The following is a 770-nucleotide window of genomic DNA, read 5'->3' as shown; positions in this document are numbered from 1 at the left end:
AATGTAATCTTTGGAAGCCGTGGCGCTGTAAAAAGCACGACCAGTTATTTTAGCCGGCCCGGTTAAATAGCAGGACGGCCTACCTCTGGCAGTGGGGGGGCTTGGACTGTGAGCCGTAGGGTCGCCGGTTCAAGTCCCCGACCAGACCTAAATATGGAGTGTGGACTTCTACTTGGAGAGGTCCCAGTTCACCTCCTGCCCTGCCGTGGTGCCCTTGAGCAAGGCACCGGACACCCCCCTTCCCCCCTCACTCCCATTGCTCCCTGGGCGCTGTACAATAGCTGCCAACTGATCCTATTAGACTCCTGTTACTAGGATGGGTTAAATGCAGTGGCTACATTTCACTGTGTGCTCTGCATGTGTGACCATTGAAGAGGGTTTCATCCCTCCTAATTATATTTTAATTCTACCTGCCTGTGAGCCTTCCATCTGTGCACAAAACTTATCTCGTGTCCTCATTGGTCATGTGCGTCTGTGTTATGTTATATTGGAGGAGGGGCTCTGTAACGAAGCTCTGATTTTTTTCCGGTTGTGTACTTTCAGATTCTAGTGCACTCGAGCTGGTTTCTCCATTCTTACCTACCCTTAATGGACTAATTCTCCATTACAAATAAAGTCTTGCATTCAAAGAAAGAGAGACAAATAACTATTGTCAGCTAAATATACTTGCTTAGTTTAGTTTCTTTGAACTATTCACTGCTGTTGGGAAGTTTAATAAATAACGACAGCATTGTATATTTTAAATTTTTAAATCTGAATCTGCAAAGTCA

Source organism: Notothenia rossii, assembly GCF_949606895.1.
Source record: "Notothenia rossii genome assembly, chromosome: 1".
In the NCBI taxonomy this organism is placed as follows: Eukaryota; Metazoa; Chordata; class Actinopteri; order Perciformes; family Nototheniidae; genus Notothenia; species Notothenia rossii.
The sequence above is the reverse complement of the archived record's forward strand: the minus strand, read 5'-3'. Positions refer to the sequence as shown.